At 36.4% G+C, this 19,908-nt stretch overlaps 1 protein-coding gene across 1 annotated transcript in view; it reads left to right on the top strand.

Annotated features, from left to right (window-relative positions):
* Positions 1 to 2,895: 2,895 nt before the first annotated feature.
* LOC112058104 (uncharacterized) overlaps positions 2,896 to 19,908 on the top strand; it is a 120,930-nt gene continuing 103,917 nt past the window's right edge. Inside the window, exon 1 of the mRNA XM_052886756.1 lies at positions 2,896 to 2,906. The gene's annotated coding sequence lies outside the window, so the exon portion shown is untranslated. The remainder of the gene's footprint in view (positions 2,907 to 19,908) is intronic.

Genomic DNA, 19,908 nt, shown 5'->3' with positions numbered 1-19,908 from the left:
TTGCTTCAATGGGCAAGGCACAAACATGTCATTGGTTGGTCATCATTCATCATCATTATCAACCCATTTTCTCTCCGAGCCTAACACCTCTCAGAATGAAAGGAGTTAAGCCAATAGTACACCACGCTGGCCCAATGTGAATTAGCAGACTTCACACACGCAAAGAATGAAGAAAATTCTCTGGTATGCAGGTTTTATCGCGAAGTATCGTACCCACACCCTCCGGAATCTGAGGCAGAGGTCACATCCACTGGGCTATCACGGCATCGGTCAAAAATATATTCAGGTAAAAACTACAGGATTCCGTTAATAAATGAAAATAACAACATTTATGTTTTATCCCAAACTGAATATACCCGACGAAAACAACTCAATTTCGTGTCTGCGAATGATCAGCTCCAAATTGATTAATTGGAAGCCTCATGCATGAGGCAGTAATCAAAATGGCGTCGATTTATATATTGGGGATATTCGTTTTTCTTCAAGAGAGTTTATTTTCTTACGCATGGGTGTGGAACGACCTTCATAGAGCTGTATTTCCTGGTTCTTTCTACTTGGGTATTTTTAATTTTTTTTTAAGAATAAAATATTTTTCATATCTTTTTTATATCTATGATATTATAAAGAGGTATAGTTTGTGTTATTGGTTTGGGTAATCTCAGGAATCTACTGAACTAATTTTGAAAATTCTTTTACCACTAGAAATCCACGTTGTTTATCAGTGTTGTAGGCCATATTTTATCACCATATTCTCACTGGAATGAGAACTACGCGGGTAAAACTGCTGGGCATAGTGACCAATATTTTCAAGTGGTCGGAAAAGTCTGTGTTAGGAGTTGGTACGACAATAGTCCAGCGAGCGGGGAACGAACCATCACCTCCCGTTGTTAAGACTAACCCCTTTACCACTGAGCTATTGAGGCTTAATAGATTATGTTCAGAAACCCAAATTTAAAAAAAAAACAGAAACAAAATGTGTTTTTAAACGGAAATAAACAATTATTTATTTACTTGCGGACGACTCTGTTCCGCTAATTGCCCGCGACTCTGTTCGCGTGAAATTCTCTTATTACAAGTCCCGCGGGAACCATTGATTTTTTTCTATATAAATAGTAGCCTATATTCTTCTCTAAGGGCTAATTAATCTCTATACCAAATTTCATTCAAATCGGTTCAGTGGTTTAGCCGCGAAAAGGTAACAGACAGACAGACTACTTTTGCATTTATAATATTATTAGTATAAATTTATTATATTTTAATACAAAATACAAAAGGTGCGAAAATATCAGAATATCAAGCAAGATTTGGTTTTTATAGATTTCTATATTCTGAATGGTCTATTAAAGGCAGTTTCATAAAATATTTTTTTGGCTTCTCATTAATTTAGCCTGCGGATGAGGATAACGAGCATTCATTAATTAGAAAGAAACAATACCGCATGTTTCGTTCTAATTAGCCTGTGTACATGAACCAGCGGTTATTATGAATTATTAGTTAGCAGATATAATTAGTTCTAATTATATTTTCAGTACAATAATATATCGTGCTAATGCAATAATAGAGCCGTGACATCCTAGCCTCCCTAGCGAAGTGACACGTCGATTCTTTTTCTACGATCGCTAACGCTTCGAAAACTAAAAAACACGTGACCTATCGATAGCAAATATCATTCCCATACATCTTTCTCGTTTTCGAAGCGTTAGCGATTGTAGAAAGAGAATCGACGTGCTCTTTGGTAAGGGGGGCAGTGGATATGACCTCTGCCTTCGATTCGGGCGTAGGTTTGTATCCGGTCCGGGGCATACACCTTCAATTTTTCAGTTATGTACATTTTTTTTTTATTCTTTACAAGTTAGCCCTCGACTACAATCTCACTTGATAGTAAGTGATGATGTAATCTAAGATGGAAGCGGGCTAACTTGTTAGGAGGAGAATGAAAATCCACACGGTTTCTACACGGCATCGTACCGGAATGCTAAATCGCTTGGCGGTACGTCTTTGCCGGTAGGGTGGTAACTAGCCACGGCCGAAGCCTCCCACCAGCCAGACCTGGACAAATTAAGAAAATCTCAATCTGCCCAGCCGGGGATCGAACCCAGGACCTCCGTTTTGTAAATCCACCGCGCATACCACTGCGCCACGGAGGCCGTCAAAATTTTTTAATTTTTTTTTAATTTTAATTTTTTTTATTAATTTTTTTCATTTTAAGAAATTAAATGTCACGTGTCTCAAACCATGCAGGTCACAAACATCGCCAGGAATCCTACATTCCCGAGGATTTTCTTAATTTTCTTTGTGTGTGAAGTCTGCTAATCCGCATTAGGCTAGCGTGGTGGACTATAGCCTAATAAATAAATAAAGCCTAATAAGCCCCTCTCATTCTGAGGGTAGACTCGTGCTCAACAGTGAGCCGAATGTTAAAGGTGAATGATGAAAAATTGTAATGGATTTTCATTTACGTATAAACGTACGTCTTTATAATTTTGTACCTAACATAATTGTAAATCACGTATAACAAGAGGGCGTGGAAAATTTTAGGGAGATGCTTAGTAAACTTTAAAACTTTGTGAAGTGGTTTTTACACAACTGCAGTTTTTCAAACTAGGTTTCATTCTTTGGCATGCTCTTCTATTAAACTTACATTACACGCATTTTAATATAATAGATGTCATTCGATTTGTCTATTGTGTCATAGTGTATATTATTTTACTTTATTCTCTCGTGAATTTATTTCATCAATTAGGATCGACGACCGTCTAGGCGCTATCCTTCGGGAGCAATCCTTTGACTTGAAGATAGAGTCGCTGGTCGTTTTATGTATAACTGATAATGTGTATGCAAGTAATAACGATCATGATAGAGAGATAGATAGATATAGGGATACTTTATTGCACGGGATTGATGAAAAGCTAATAAAACTACACAGACGGTTTTATCATTTAATCTGTCAGAGGACTACAAAGTTAAAGAATATTGCTTTCTTTCTCATTTCTGTATTTGTCCTTCTTTTAATTATTAACAATGTCAATATAAAAATAATACAAAGTACTATAAAAAAATATTAAAAACGACCCCACGTAGTTTCGGGTGAAACAGGAAGGTGAATACGCGGATAAAATATATCCGGTGTTCCTTGCTAATATAGTTGTTTTGAAGTATTTTCTCTTTAGGAAAGATTTGATTATATTATAAGATTTATACAATATTATACCTCTTTAAATATAATATTTTAGAATCTTTAGTACTTCATAATATTTTGTGATTGTGTAAGTACCGTAAGCTCCTTAATGGGACCTCGGCAGCGTCACCGGGGGAACTAATAATTTTATTATGTTGTTTATAATACAAGCACACCTTAAAATTCTCCCACGCGCTCTTTGCTTAAAACTACGCATATTTTGCGTGCAACTGACAGAGTTGGGTCAAAAGAGATATGGGTGTGATGTTTGAATCGGCAAGCAAATGAGACCGCGTGTGAAAAGGCCCTTATGCCGCCGATTGTGTGTGGAAACCAAATTTATAGCCGGAACTGAGGAGGATTTTCCGCTGTGTATTTTCCGGATATAACGTATTCAAAAAGGTGTCTTTTATGAATATATTATCAATAGCGAATGGGAAATTATTTCCACTCTGGTAGAAATACACATAAATGTGGAAATAACAGGTTGCCTGGAAGATAAAGTTACCATGATGAAATACTAAGCGATAAGGCCGCCTTTCACAATAATATTTTTTTTGCTTTTTTTACTGTTGTGTATAAATTAAATGTAAATAACATATGGTATTGGATTTCACTAGACTATAACGTCTGATAGTGGATATGACCTCTACCTTCGACTTTGGGGGCGTAGGTTCGAATCAAACTTATAATTAAATATCACGTGTCTCAAACGGTGAAGGAAAACCATCGTGAGGAAATTTGCATACATGAGAATTTTCTTAATTTTTTATGTGTAAAGTCAGCCAATTTGCATTTGGCCAGCGTGGTGAACTAAGGCTAAACCGTCTGTCTCATTTTGAGAGGAGACTCGTGCTCATTAGTGAGCCGAATGTAGGTTGTGCTGATGAATTCAAATTTTAAAAGAAGTGAATTTGTATCATTTTCATCATCATCACGTAAGCTTGAAATTCTATTTTTCACAAATCCCGCGGAAGCCATTTTGGGATAAAATTTCCTGCATGTTGCTCCAGAACTTCCTCTATCTTTCAGTCTAAGTCTCATTAAAATCGGTTTGATTGTTCCAGAAATAAGCCCGGACAGACAGAAAGACAGACGTACAAAAATTAAAAAAGCTTGATTATCTTACTAATATCATAAACGCGAAAGTTTGTATGGATGTTTGTTATACATCCATACAAACTTTCAACATATCGCAAATCTCGGGAAACTATGGATATTTTTTCGGGATAAAAAGTAGTCTGTGTTAATCCAAAATAACATCTATTTCCATTCAAAATTTCAGCCAAATCGCTTCAGTAGCCGCAGCGTAAAAGAGTAACGAACATCCAAAGTTTGGATGTTGATTCCAAACAAACATCCAAACATCCATACAAACTTTCACGTTTATAATATTAGCAGGATAGGGGACTTTATTTCTTTTATATTATAGCACTCGTGTCTCGAAGAGCACGTTAATCCGACAATTCCATTATCACAAACACCTTAGCGATCGTTACAATTTCAAATATACATTTAAATTTTCGAATACATTTAAAAATACACATAGAATGTATTGGAAATTCATTCGATTCGACTGGAATACCACACTGGACGGCGGGAACACTCGCAGCAAATACAATAATGAAATTCCTGGCATCGTTCACTTTACACACAAAATACCTACATTTTTTAACGTTGTGTCGTCGATATCAGACATAGTCATTGTATTGTTAAAGTCATTATTTTATACATATAATTTTATACTAAAGATCGGTTACGTCCCTACAAAATCACCGCAAAAAAGCCGAACCTTTCCTTATCAGCCGATAGACGTCCACTGCTGGACATAGGCCTCTTGCATGGACCTCTAAGCACAACGATCACGAGCTCCCTGCAACCAGCTTGATATCCTCGATCCACCTAGTGGGGGGTCGCCCAACACTGCGTTTTCCGGTGTGGGGTCGCCATTCCAGCACCTTGGGACCCCAACGTCGGCTCTTCGAACAATGTGGCCCGCCCATTGCCACTTCAGCCTCGCGACTCACTGAGCTATGTCAGTGACTTTGGTTCGTCTTCGGATCTCCTCATTCCTGATTCGATCACGCAGAGAAACTCCAAGCATAGCTCGCTCCATCGCCCGCTGAGTGACTTTGAGCCTTCTAATAAGGCCCATAGTCAGCGACCAAGTCTCGGATTCGTATGTCATCACTGGCAACACGGACTGATCGAAGACTTTCGTCTTCAAGCACTGAGGAATTTCGGACGAAAAGATGTCACAGAGTTTCTCGAACGCTGCCCAGCCGAGCAGGATTCAAAAAAGCCGAACAATAGGCTACAAAACTGAGCGCACTCAACACAATTTTATCTTTAATTCCATTATTTATTTATGTATATATGTATATATACTTCCTGAACACACAACTCGACATTGTAGACGATATTTCGATATTGTTTAAATAACGTTCTTTATTAACCACATCTAACATTGAAGTGTGGAAATTTCCTCTTTTGAGCGCCTCATTTTCATGACCTAGTAACACATCTAACAGTATTGTTATTGTCAGACAACATCATTGGTTAAAGTCCTTTTCATGAAAGAAGTCCCAAAGTCGCGGCTAATGATTTAATGGTGCTCATTATCATTTGGTAACGACGGTCTTATTGTCATTTGTGTAAGGCGCTGTCAATTTTAGTTCAGGTTTTAGCCGCGGGACTTCTTTCATGAAAAGGACTCTAGATTTATTTAAACCAGGAACTCAGAGCCTACCAAAAATAATAGAGTGGGATAGAATGTTATGATTAGTCTGTTCTGTGGTGTTCAAGATGCCGGTTATAGGCTCTTACTTTGTAGAATAATTAATTGATTTGATGAATAAGCTGATAATAATTAATGTATATAGTCCGGAATCCGTAGAACATTCTTACTGCTGATTACTATCAAGTTAATTTTTCGTTAGGAGCTTCATCTCGATGAGACGATAATTTTTTTTATTTACGAAAATTCTTGATTCCGGTAGCTAACTGAGTTACAAGGAAATGAAAATTTCTGAGCGTCAGAACGAGGTAGTGTACCACGCGATTTGTAGGACATTGTGGCTGTTAAGTTGTATAACTATTACTTATGCAACAGTAAAAAAACAACTTTCAATTGTAAGCCAGTAAGTAAATATTTTCTTTCGATCCAGGTATATTTAATTTTTACTTTTTTTTTTAAACTAATTTACAACAGTAAAAACAACAGCTTGTTAGTAACAACTTTCAATTGTAAGCCGGTAAGTAAATATTTTCTTTCGATTCAGCTATATTTAAATTTTTACTTTTTTTTAAATTAATTTACTTAAATTTAAATAAAACAAATACAACAAAATACCTAAAACATGTAAACACAACGTAAAAAAGTTATTTCAAGACGCCGCCTTCATAGAGATTCTTATTCATAAAAATTCTTTTCAACCGCGCAAATGAAAATATAACCTTCGAGATGAGATATTCCAAAAGATCCCCTAAAAGACAGGGATGGCTTCCAACTTCGGCTAATTATATCTCGCTGTGAGGACTTGTTGAAGGAACTTTCACACGCCATATTTTTTTATTTGGCTAAAGTTTGAAGATATTATTTTTTTAACTATTTTTGCAAAATATTTTTTTTAATTAAATAATATCAATATTTAAGTCATCTTATGGGCCTTTCTCTCCTTCTTCTTTTTCTTAGGAGAGCCGTGATAGCCCAGTGGATATGACCGCTGCCTCAGATTCCGGAGGGTGTGGGTTCGAATCCGGTCCGGGGCATGCACCTCCAATTTTTCAGTTGTGTGCATTTTAAGAAATTAAATATCACGTGTCTCAAACGGTGAAGGAAAACATCGTGAGGATACCTGCATACCAGAGAATTTCGTTAATTCTCTGAGTGTGTGAAGTCTGCCAATCCGCATTGGGCCAGCGTGGTGGACTATTGGCCTAACCCCTCTCATTCTGAGAGGAGACTTGAGCTCAGCAGTGAGCCGAATATGGGTTTATGACGACGACGATGGGCCTTTCTGTGTATGGGATCTGGTGCTAACTGTGCCTCATAAAAAGGCTCATAGTCACTCAGCGGGCGATGGAGCGAGCTATGCTTGGGGTTTCTCTGCGTGATCGAATCAGTAATGAGGAGATCCGCAGAAGAACCAAAGTCACCGACATATCATTGGATATCAGCCTGGCAGCCCAACGCGGAAATGCAGCTAGTATTCTTGCCACCATTCCACGTGGGCATGATTTGTGTTGTTATTAGGATAAGTTAGCTTAAGTTCCTTATTGTATTCTTTCTCAATAATAAAAAAATATATATTGTATGATTTTTTTATCAAAGAGCAACTGTTGAGTTTCTTGCCAAAGAGCAACTGTTGAGTTTCTTCTCAGCAGAACCTGCCTTCCGAACCAGTGGTAGAATCTTTACAAATAGTCAACTGACGTATCAAAAGTGCTTGTAAACTGAGTCTACTTGAAATAAATAAATTATGATTTATTTTTTGATGCAGCGTAGTGTGGCGTCACTCATCCTGCCCACCACCCTAAATGATTGTTTGAAAATCCCTCAATATTTCTCAAGGGTATGAAAAATTGTTATGGGTTAGAAAAGTCTACGAGATGACGAGTATCGAATAAAGATACTATTTCCGAAAAAAAAATATCGTACAAGACATGACGGCCTCCGTGGCGTAGTGGTATGCGTGGTGGATTTACAAAACGGAGGTCCTGGGTTCGATCCCCGGCTGGGCCGATTGAGATTTTCTTAATTGGTCCTGGTCTGGCTGGTGGGAGGCTTCGGCCGTGGCTAGTTACCACCCTACCGACAAAGACGTACCGCCAAGCGATTTAGCGTTCCGGTACGATGTCGTGTAGAAACCGAAAAGGGGTGTGGATTTTTATCCTCCTCCTAACAAGTTAGCCCGCTTCCATCTTAGACTGCATCATCACTTACCATCAGGTGAGATTGTAGTCAAGGGCTAACTTGTAAAGAATAATAAAAAAAAAAAAACATCGTCGGTTAAAACAGATAAACAGTTTGGTACAAAGTAAAACTGTAAGATAACTTACAAAAATATCACAAGCACCTTTACGGAGTGTAACATATTCTATGATTAATGATAGCGGCACTTTTCTTTGAGTTATGACAGTCTGTGGCCTCGATAGTGGGCACACCATGCTTTCTGATCTTTCCCGGACAGATTCAAAATAATTCTTATGACGTAATATGCAACAGATTGTCTTATCTAAAATAGGGCAGTTGACTCATATCTAATTTTAATATAAAATATATTAATTTCATATATTACATGAAATAAGGGTTCGAAATATATCGATATTAATTCGGGATATAAGTTAAGGATTTTTAATAAAACTTAATTTAAAAATCATGTATTTTTAAAAATTTTCCAAACGTAAAAATGGTGACGTCCATTTTGTGACGTCACGATGTTACTTGAAGTCAAACAAACTAAGGCATGTCCAATGTTTTGCTTCTGCCAGTCATGTTAATATGGTTTAGTGTTTACGGGTTTACGTCACGTCATGACACAGATAAAATATTGACCAACATGGCGCTTTGCCTCGTATTGTCAAAAAAAATGTCAAATATTTTTTTTATGTAATCACGTTTAAAAAATGTGATGTTTTTTTTTAAATTTGGAGGTAATAATGATAATTAAAAACCCTTTAAAAAATGTGTCAACTTTTGAGCGCCCTTCTACTAATCGTGATTTTAAAAACGTGTATGTCAACTGATTTTGCCGTAAATTCAGACACAAGGCAATCAGGCTATTCAAATTAGACAATATATGATGAGAATATTATATTTTATGACCTGACACTTTCGTTCCACATGGTAATTCTGTATCTTTGTGTAGGTACAACACAAAACATTGTTTTGAATCGTACACCAAGATTGATTATTAGTCTACTGATAGGCATTCTTGTCATTGCTCTTTAATAATCACTCTGTAAGTCCTATCTGTCACAATTAGTATTGTGCCTTTTCACTTTTTATCACACTAATACAAATACATATCTCTATTTTTAAACATATCTGATAAATCTAAGTTTGTAGAGTTTCTTTAGAAAAACATGTAAATCTCTTTTTTACAATCTATTGTTGCTTAAGTATCTATCTTTTAAGTAAGTAAGTTATCTTTTAAGTATCATAATATGTATCAACAAAATGTAAGTATTTATAAATCGATAACTTAAAGTAGTTCATCCCCAAGATTTGTTATCGACATCCCTAAGAGGAAAGTGTCATGGCCACCCCACTACAAAGGTAATTCGTCTTGCTCGACACTTTTTCTAAGTTAAAACCTCATGAGTGAGGGGCGAGACCTCTGATAATTCAAATCTTGCTCGCCGAAAATAAAAATGGCGTTAAATTATACACGTTATCATTTTTATTTATCTGTATATGTTATGTTAGAGTTCTTATTAATATTATGAATGAGAAAAAAAATAGTGAATGCACAAGTGTTTGTAATACTTAATTTAATACATTAGAATATTACCTGTGTGAATAACTAGCCTCATAAGGAGATAGTAGAGATGGATATTGGATAATATCCATCTCTACTATCTCTCTATGTGATTATTTTTTAGATTATTGCGTTCACACTTGTGTACCATATCTCCTGCGTAGATAGAGTGTCATAATGAGATTGCTGTGATATCTGAATTTGGCCTTAAAGATTATTACCTAGTATCGATTTTCATGCAGTTTTTGAGGGTAGATAAAGCTTATTTTCTATAGTAACAGTCGCCAATATTTTCCGAGAAGTCAGTTTGGCTTCGGATGTACCTACTGGTAAGATATAAAAACAAGCGATGTTGACTACATGTGTAAACATATCGAATCACAAACCCATTTCGTCTGCCATCCAAATAGAATAGATCGATTATACAACATATGTAAAAACTATTGATATTGTTGTGGACTCTTCTCGGACCAAGGCGCGTTTGGAACCCTCGTAACTTTAATTTTAAGTTTTCGAATGATTATCATCACCATTATCTTAAGTTTAATATTATTTTACCTGATGTTTCGAAAGAGCCTAAACTAAGCCTATTTGAAATAAATGAATTTTGACTTTTTTGACTTTTATTGCAATTTGATAATTTATTAATTACCTAAATTAAATTAAATTAATCATGCATACTCTCCCGTCGGTCTGTTGTCTTTGTACTGAGGGTAATGTTCCTCCCACACTCCTCCCCCATACTTCATTTGTGAATTAGTGACGTATCTGCAGTTGAAACTGCGACACTGAAAAATACAAACAGACATTCGTCATCGTCTACTAATACTATGGTTATTTTTGTTTGACGCCACCTGCTGATGACCTTAAGTTTTCCTAAACCGAAGGTTGCCTGGAAGAAATCGCCACATTAGCGATAAGGCCGCCTTTTGTATGCTGATCTCTTCCTAATTTGTTTTTATTTCACTTGTTTTTGTCTTTGTGGTGTGAAAATAAAGTATATCTATCTATCTATCTATCTATCTATCGTCGTTATCAACCTACATTCGGTTCACTGCTGCTCGAGTCTCCTCTCAGAATGAGAGGGGTTAGGCCAATAGTCCACCACGCTGGCCCAATGCGGATTACCAGACTAAACACACGTAGAGAATTAAGAAAATTCTCAGGTATGCAGGATCCTCACTATGTTTTTCCTTCAACGTTTGAGACACGTGATATTTAATTTCTGAGACACAACTCAAAAGTTAGAGGTGCATGCCCCGGACTGAATTCAGAATTCACCCTCCGGAGGATCACAGTTAGCGACAAGAATGCATGTATGTTAACAATGATGAATAAACCAATTTCCATGTAAGTAAAGTCATCAGCATATTATCTAGTCGCATCATAAAATATAAGGCATCAAATATATTATAGTTTAGGTATATTAATAAATATTACATACGGTAGCCTCGCATCCATTCCCGCGGCACTAAAACAAAGGATACCTATAAACGCTCCATAACCTAGAAAACTCTCATAAATATCTTATATACGCAGTAACGGGTTATTTTAATATTCATTAAATTCAATACGTGAACTCTAGGGTTAACATTAGCAGTAGAAAGCTTTATATTTCAAGTTACATTAATGTTAATATTAGAAGTACATGTGAAATATGAGTGTGATTGAAGATTGTGTATGGTTTATTGTATTTGAAAGTTACATAAAACGGTCACAGATTTGGTTGAAGTTTAGCAAATTTACCTATTGATAGTTTTTTGGTAAGTATAGTAAGTATTTTTTTTATTTATTTATTTGGATTAACAAACAGTAAACAATAAGATTACAATTCAAAAAAAGTAATTACTGACATTAAAACTAAATCGTCAACCTACACCGTTAACCACAGATTAATTAATATACAAGAAAAATGAAATATTGAAAGTGAAGTGACATTGAAAGTTTAAGCTACTTTTACATTAGATTCTTAAATTTTTACTGACAATTGTTTTTTGAATTTACTTGGACGAGTATCAGAATATAAATCAACGTGAGTATAATTATCATTATAGCTTCGCATTAGCGCATATATTGGCGATCGCTTTTCAGTGTCAGTGCGGCATTTACCTATAGCAAACAATGGTTTTCTAATTCGTTACTTTAGTTGTTATTAATTATCGCAGACTAAGTATGATATAACTTCACTCACCCGGGCTTCACATGACATGCCATCGCACTGTAAAAACAATTTTTTTAATAACTATCGGAATTTCATAATTTGCAATCCATATTCGGCTCCTTGATGAGCACGAGTCTCAAAAAAAGTCTCCTCTCAAAATGAGAGGGATTAGACCACTAAGCTGGTCCAATGCGGATTGGCAGGATTCACACACGTAGAGAAATAGGAAAATTCTCCGGTTTCCCCACGATGTTTTTCCTTCACCGTTTGAGACATGTGATATTTAATTTCTTAAAATTCATCCACATAACCTACACCCTCTCAATCCAAGGCTGAGATCATATCCACTGAGCTATCTTGATCCATTAAAGCTAACCAGCTGAATTTAACAGGAGTCAATTTAAAAGTGTACTTCCACGGGAAATTCAAATAATGACGTCACGACTACATGAAACAATTAACTGCAATATGGAACAAACTGGAAACAATAATGCCAAACAACTAACCGCAAAATTTTATTGATGTTTCTCCCATATTGTTCCACTAATTACAGTGTTGCCAAGTAATACCTAATTGCTTCATAATGGGGATGATGACTAGGTTTTAATATATTGATTTTTATGATACATTCGTGTAAATAAGGTCAATGTTAACTAATTTATACATAAAATACAAAGATTGTCTGGATATTTGCAAAATAAACAAGATTATAAAATTTCAAAATCTATTGATTTTTTATCGTAATTAGATGAAAATTCATACTGTTTTAGCTTTCTTACATTAAATGTGACATTTTTCAATAAATAAACTATAAACAAACGCACAAATAACAAAGATATTAGCGATTTTGTTTGAACGCCCATACAAATCTAACGATTAGCGAGCCAACGACGTCACTTATTCGTGCCATTTTGTATGAAGCGTTTTTCAGGGATCCGCGGCAGCGCCGCAAATCCGGCTCTTTAAATCCCTGTAGCTCCGAAAGTAATGATCGCAGATATCCTGTTACTTTTACAAAATTGCTTTACTATTAGCATACTCTTAATTTATAAACAAATCATCAGGTGAGATTGTAGTCAAGGGCTAACTTGTAAAGAATAAAAAAAAAAAAAAAAAAAAAAAAAAAAAAAACTGTCATCATCCCTATTGTTCTTTGTAAGCGCAAACTAAACGAAGTCGGTTAAAAAAATACTTACAGTTGCAGTACAACCTGTACCGATGCACTGAAATAATACAAATATTTTATGTTTTTTTTTACTTAAATCGGATTTTTACTTTAATTTTGATATATTTTTTTACTTGGGTTAACTTGGGTTGTCATACAAGAAAAGCCAAATCTAAAAAAAAAGTTTTTGTATAGGAATCACGTTTTAGGATCGTGCATTGTTAACAGACGGTCTTAAGATTACTTGGATTTGATTAATTTTTGTCTAAAGGAAAAAAACGCAAAGTAAGTAATTATTGTATAAAAATTCAATAAGGAAGGTGAAAAAAGGAAGAGAAATAGGTTTTAAATTAATTACGTAAATGAATATAATCGAACCATAGATATACAGCCTGGACCCTTGCACTGAAAAAACATTTAAAATGTCAACACTCAACTAGACTCCGCGCCACTAAAGAAGTCGCGCTGCAAAAAACCTGAACTAAAATTCACAGCGCCTTACACAAATGACATTAAGACATCCATTACCAAATGACAATGAGTGCCATTAAGACATTAGTGCCGCGTCTACGAGACTTGTTTGGTGGCGCGGATTATAATGATTTAAGCAAAATTTTAGTATTTATTAAGCAAGTTAATTAAAATCTAAGATTAGGAGAAAGAATACTTACAGCTGTTTGACAGCCTCCACCAACACACTGAAATACGATTTATAAAATATTCATTTTATTAATAAAATAAAATAGTTACAATATTTTTGATCAAAAAATAGTTTACCCCACTCGCACATGTGTCACCTTTGCACTGCATAATTAAATAAAACAAAAAAAATTGTTATTTTATAGAATAAAGAAAATGAGTCATTCCATATCCATACTAATATTATAAATCTGAAGAGTTTGTTTGTTTGATTGATTGATTGAACGCGCTAATCTCAGGAACTACTGGTCCGATTAAAAAAAAATCTTTCAGTGTTAGATAGCCCATTTATCGAGGAAGGCTATAGCCCCGTATTATCCCCGTATTCCTACGGGAACGGGAACCACGCGGGTGAAACCGCGCGGCGTCAGCTAGTTAAGTATATGGAATATATAACTTATTTTATTAGAGAGTATTTAATACGCTTGAAGTTAAGTTTTTTATTATATCAAGTTTTAATTTTGTTTAGCATATATTTTGCCATGGAAATTAAAAGAAAGTAAAGAAATATAAAATAATGAATTAAAAAAAATTGTCACCGCAACCAATACGTACCAAAGAATCACATCCCAATTTTTGACACTGAAAATAAGTTATTTTTATAGATAGAAACGAAGGTATAACGAAGGTGTACCTAAGGTCACCTGTAAGAGATCGCTATGAAGCGATAAGGCCGTCTTTTTGTATCTTACTTTTTATTTCCTTATTTTTTTGTTATATTGTTTGTTCCCTTATTTTGTGGTGCACAATAGAGTATAAATAAATAAAAATAACTATTATATAAATAAATAATTATGCTAGAAAAACTTTGCCCTTATTTAAACTTTATCACAGAAAATAAATAGAAAATTAAGTTTTTGCTTTATTTAGGTAAAGATATTTTGTGCTACTCACTCTAGCTTGACAACCATCCTCGGAGCACTGTAAAAATGAAATCTGTATTAAGAGTCGTTTCTTTAATATGGGCTCTAGTGGCTAGTTTTACTATCGGAAAAATAACTGTTAACTCAACATTCCACATGACGGTAATCTCGTGAGCAGAGTATTTTACTTTACTTACTTACTTTACTGTACTTTTTTATCATGATTTGAGATAGCAAAATCATCACTTTCACGTTAAATACTTATAGTCAATATTCTAAGCTGATAAAATAAAACCATCTTCTTCATTCTTTCAAAACATGTAGGTACCTTAACAAAAACTATCTCCCAAGTTACAGTTGTGCTGAACTATGGGAATTAATATATCGGATTATGGTAGATTTTCTTATTATATAACTTAAACAAAGAACACTAAGTTGTCAATCAAAAATTAGATAACTAAACTAACAAACTAAACTAAGTTTCGTGATAGCCCAGTGGATATGACCTCTGCCTCCGATTCCGGAGGATGTAGGTTCGAATCCGGTCCGAGGCATGCACCTCCAAATTCTCAATTGTGTGCATTTTAAGAAATTAAATATCACGTGTCTCAAACGGTGAAGGAAAACATCGTGAGGAAACCTGCATACCAGAGAACTTTGTTAATTCTCTGCGACAACAACAACAAGACAACTAAACCCATATGTGTTCAAACCATAATTTAAATCTGATATAGCCTTACAAAAATTATGTCCTACCATAGACTTATACTTTGGAGACATGGCCAAGAAAGACAAAGGTAATGTCGATAAACTGGTTACTGTCCCACATGGTCGCAGGCCGATGCTTTGGTCTGACCTGATCTATACCAGACTCAAGTCCACGGTCAACGCTGCTCTCCGAGTAGCCAGAAACATGGCAAGATGACAATGTCAAAGATGGAAGTGGTCACGAAACCCACGCCATGGGAGCCATAGACTACCATCAAGACGGAAATGCAAAACGTCCGCCATGACACTTTCGTTACACTCTTCTCTCTCTGCCCCATTCATCGCTAACGCGTGTACGCATCTCCGCACAAAGCTTAGTTTAAAACCTCTAATTTAAGTGCAATCCACTCGAGTGGCCTTAACTTCAGTTCCATGCAAAGTAAACTAAGTGTCGTGGACGTTAAATTCTGCTGTGCTCGCTCTCAGCACATCGAAGTCTTCAGCCAGCAAAGCGAGTCTCGACGACACACATCTCATCGGTATCAGCGCATCGCCCAGCATAAAAGGTAATGACTTCCAAGGCCTTCCAACTACCTCTCAGCTCATACTCATTCCACTCATTCCTCGTTCTCATAGTTTAGTCCTAAAAGGACTTGGTCCTTCACTAGCCTACTTACCAACCCCTACACTCCATATATTTCACGCAACAATAGTTTCCTAACGGAACACAGAATTAAAAAAAACCATGTCTCAACTTAAGTTGAATGGTGCAAACTGTATTTAATGGTGCGAGTGAAAAGGTGCCGATTTTTCCCCTTCAATAAAGCGAGTGAGACGTCAAGATTACACCGCTACCCTCCACAGCGTAACGACCTTATATATCACCTCTCACAAAGGCGTCATTACCCCTTCGCTTAATATCATCCGATATGTCTGTACGTCCTTTGAAATTAATAGTTTATTTCTATACTGAACGATTATTATCGTCTGGCAAAACCTGAGAATTTTCTGAGTTGTCTACGTGTGTGAAGTCTGCCAATCCGCATAGGGCCAGTATGGTGGACTAAGGCCTAACCCCTCTCATTCTGATAGGAGACTCGTGCTCAATGGTGAGCCAAATAAGGGTTGTTAATGATTATGACACCAGTGCTATGCTAGCGGCACTAGGAGGGGTCAAACTTGAGCTCGTATTTATTGATCTAGAACATGTGAACACGCTGAGTGAACGAGAAACTGGAGGCTACACGAACCCCTGTTAAAATTTCCAAGTGACAGCGAACCCCTTACTACTAATGAACCCCCCCCCCCCCCCCTAAAGAAAAAAATAAATTTAACTGTTGAAGAAAATAAGGTTTTTATTTAAATAAAGAAATGTCTTTGTAATATTAACTTGGTATCAGTTAACAAGCCACCATTACGTAAATCTTGTTGCGAACCCCATGTCGTTGAATGACGAACCCCTAGGGGTTCGTGTACCTCACTTTAACAAACCTTGGGCTATATGAAAGAAGTAAAGTAGTATAAGCAAGCAGAAATGTTCGAGCCCATACAAAATTGAGAACAACAACTTATTTTTGCTTGTAACTGTTCATTCTAACAATTATGTTCACACTGTCTCATAAGTAGACAGTCTCCTACTTTGAAGCAAGACATACATATTTTATTCCGGAAATATCCATGGTTCCCGTGGTATTTGGTAAAACGATCTCAGGTTCTTGTACCATAATCATCAACATTATCGACCCATTTTCAGCTCACTGCTAAGCTCGAGTCTCCTCTCAGAATGAGAGGGGTTAGGCCAAATGGTCCACTAAACTGACCCAATGCGGATTGGCAGAATTCACACACGCAGAGAATAAAGAAAATTTTCGGGTATGCAGGTTTCCTCATAACGTATTTCCTTCATCGTTTGAGACACGTGATATTTAATTTCTTAAAATGCACAAAAGTGAAAAGTTGGAGGTGCCCTAGACCGGATTCAAAGCTCCACCCTCCGGAATCGGAGGCAGAGGTGCATGTCCACTCACGGCTCTGTACAAATTGTATAGTAAAACCAAACTCTACCGCAAATCTGCTTAAAGACTGTCGAATGATAGTGAACAAGAATAGCCAGAGAATTTTATAACTTACACCTCTAGATTCACATTAGTCGTAAAGCTGAAATGTGAAATGGGGCACATAGTTAAAACACCCCATGAATGTTCGAGAAGGTACTGTAATGGCGACTTCGCTCTGGAAAATACACTTCTATCGACTGACGGTGAGTGGACCTCTACCAGCTAACAAAGATGATAATGATGAAGAAGCTCTGAAGTTCATACCTGGTTATCTCTCTCCTGCACATTTAGAGCTGTTTCGAAGACAAGCCAGTCGGTCTCGTCCACGTTTTTAATGTCCACGTTCTGAACTACGGTACGTAGGGGGGCACGTAGTGACGTCAGCATGGGTAGAGATGTTGTCTGAAAAAATTGTTTTTAATCAAATTATATTAAAAAAAAACTAACTGAATAACATTGACACCCCACCAGGTGGACTGACGACATCAAGCAAGTCGCAGGAACTCGCTGGATGCAGGCGGCTCAAGATCGTGATAATTGGAAGTCCTTACAAAAGGCCTATGTCCTGCAGTGGACGGCTCGGCTGATATGATGATGATGATGATTATAATGATGAACTGATAACATTTCTCTCATTTACTGCAAAATGTCCACGGCTAAAAGAAGTAAGCTATTTTTTATTTCTTTTAATATCATTATTATTGTGTCTCTTATATTATAAACAGGTAAGATTTGATTTTTTGTTTGTTTGCATTGAATAAGCTCCGAAACTACTGAACCGATTTGAAATATATATTATAAGCTAATAAAACGGGAATTTGATTAAAATTACAAATTTATTTCGTAATCTTTGTTGACTGTAACAAAGAATACAAACGAAAAATAATAATAAGACTAATTTTGAAAATTGCAATCCCAAACAGAGCTTCAAGAATCATGCATTACTTTCATAATATAATCAATGCAATTGCTTAAATAAAATAAATATAAGCTCTCGTAGCGAATATTCGTAGCAAATATTTTATGTAGCATTTCGTAGCAATTCGTAACGCATTAGTAGAACCCTCGTAGCACATACTTACAGTGGTTAGCCCTAAACGTTCCACGTTGTAATCAATGATAGGAACTAAAATGGTGCCCTGAAAACAATTATCAAAACATATTATCAAAAGCGGCCCCTTTTTAAAAAAAATATTTTTGACGGCCTCCGTGGCGCAATGGTATGCGCAGTGGATTTACAAGACGGGGGTCCTGGGTTCGATTCCCGACTGGGCCGATTGAGGTTATTGGTCCAGGTCTGGCAGCTGGGAGGTTTCGACCGTAGCTAGTTACCACCCTACCGGCAAAGACGTACCGCTAAGCGATTTAGCGTTCCGGTACGATGTCGACCGAAAGGAGTGTGGATTTTCATCCTCCTCCTTACAAGTTAGCCCGCTTCTATCTTAGATTACATCATCACTTAACATCAGGTGAGATTGTAGTCAAGGGCTAAGTTGTAAAGAATAAAAAAAAGCTTTACAACCAAAAACAGATTCTAACCTACATCACGGATAAAATATTAAAAGTTAAGATATGTACGTACGTTTATGTAATAGTGACGATTCTGCTTTGTTTGAGGATCCTGAAACAAAATGATCAACTAAACAAATTTTCTTTTTGTTTTTTTTTAATAAAAAGCTTTACGGCTTTGGGTTCTAGCTATTTTGAGCCCTTAAACAAAAGAAACTATGCGTAACCACCTCAGACTAATTACATAAGAAACAGCCAAATTCACGAACAAAAAGGTCTGTGCTTTTTTTTGAGCGGGATGAGGTAAACATCGAAAATAATTAACACCAATAAAAATATTTGGTGTCCTTACACCACATACTAATTTAAATTCGATTCGCAATACACACACGTGTCTTTTACACAGATTAACAGGCTATCGCAAGTTCTCATTGCAACGGTAAAATAGGATGTTGGTTGACGACACTTACCGTCACTTTTGCTAAGCCATCTCTTGTGTCGTTCTGGAAAGAAATATTTATACTTTTTGATTTTTGCATGTAATATATATTTTAATAGCTGACGCCGGTTTCACTTGCGTGGTTCTCGTTCCCGTATGAATACGGGTATAATACATATATAGCCTTCCTTGATAAATGGGCTATCTAACACTGAAAGAATTTTTCAAATCGGATTAGTAGTTCCTGAGATTAATACGTTCAATCAAACAAACGAACACACAAATTTGGGGTGCAAGAGGAAGGCTAGTGCCATTCAGTTTCCCCAACCGCCAACCTCACCTGTTTGTGGACTGACGAGGTTCTGACGACCAACGTATGGCGGTATATTTATTCCCAAAGGCTAGGCACAGGCCGGTGTCGGGCATCAGTGACGTCGGTGAAAGAAATCTAGCTCTGCACTGACCAACCCGCATGCCGCATCATTATCGGGAAATCTTTGTTTATGGGCTGAAGAAACATTTTTGGAAGTCCCTACTAAAGGCCTATTTCCTGCAGTGGACGTCCATCGGCCAATTGATGATGATGATGATGATATGAGTACAATTACCGTGTAGTAAAGTTATTGCTAGTTCGCAATATATACTAT

The sequence above is a fragment of the Bicyclus anynana genome, chromosome 18 (genome assembly GCF_947172395.1).
Source record: "Bicyclus anynana chromosome 18, ilBicAnyn1.1, whole genome shotgun sequence".
NCBI lineage: Eukaryota > Metazoa > Arthropoda > Insecta > Lepidoptera > Nymphalidae > Bicyclus > Bicyclus anynana.
This window is presented reverse-complemented; position numbering and strand designations above follow the sequence as displayed.